General features: G+C 31.0%; 1 non-coding gene across 1 annotated transcript; it reads left to right on the top strand.

Annotated features, from left to right (window-relative positions):
* Positions 1–336: 336 nt before the first annotated feature.
* On the top strand, positions 337–408 carry TRNAE-UUC (transfer RNA glutamic acid (anticodon UUC)). Its single transcript has one exon. It is a non-coding gene; the product is annotated as a tRNA-Glu (tRNA).
* Positions 409–884: the final 476 nt, after the last annotated feature.

The raw sequence follows: 884 nt of genomic DNA, 5'->3' as shown, positions 1-884 counted from the left end.
TTGAAATTGACTCAACAACCGTAGTCCCCAATAAATTAGTCAAAATGATAAAAAATGAAATGGCGAATCAAGTATGGGTGTAAAAAAATAATTAATTTCTACAATTATTTCATCAAATACTTTCTATTTTGTCGTAAATTCCAATTCCATGAAAATATCCTAATCAAATACATGCATGTAAATTATTTTTTTTCAACGTGGTTGTTTCTTTCTTTCTAGTTGACCAACATTGCATGCATGATGAAAATTTTTTTCAACAATCTAAAATTGTTCTCAAATTGTCCATTATAATAATTTATTATTGTACTAATGAAAATATTAAGCCTCATACAGTTATCCCATGTGGTCTAGTGGTTAGGATTCCTGGCTTTCACCCAGGCGGCCCGGGTTCGATTCCCGGCATGGGAAGCGTTTTTTTTATTTATTTTTTAATTTGTTGATTATTGTTAGACATCGTAATAAACACAAGAAGGAGTGTGATATGTCTCTCTCGGAAACTATTTTCAAAAATATCCAAGTTAGTTTTTACAGTAAAATTTCACTAAATTCATTCTTAGTATCTCTATATTGTATGATATTGTATGAAACATCGGGTATTATTTAAATTACTTTTCTGTTCCACTATATCCAGGGACGTACCCAAGTATCTTGCGGCCCTATAATACTGGTTTTTCCATTTCCCCCCTAGTGTCTGTGGGCACATTGCTGCACGCCAGAATTGGTCGGAAGAAAGGTTTTCGCATGCTATGAAAATTCACAACTAAGAAAAATATTTTTAGAGCTATTAAAAGGGATATTTTCAGAATGAATAAAATATTTCCAGAATTAATGGAAATGAATTAAGAAATATTTCGAAAATTAATGAAATATTTCCAGAATCATTG

This window comes from Pholcus phalangioides, unplaced genomic scaffold (genome assembly GCF_987345545.1).
Source record: "Pholcus phalangioides strain wild (caught in Gottingen) unplaced genomic scaffold, Ppha-v1.0 ptg000007l_1, whole genome shotgun sequence".
Lineage (NCBI taxonomy): Eukaryota > Metazoa > Arthropoda > Arachnida > Araneae > Pholcidae > Pholcus > Pholcus phalangioides.
The sequence above is the reverse complement of the archived record's forward strand: the minus strand, read 5'-3'. Positions and strand labels throughout refer to the sequence as shown.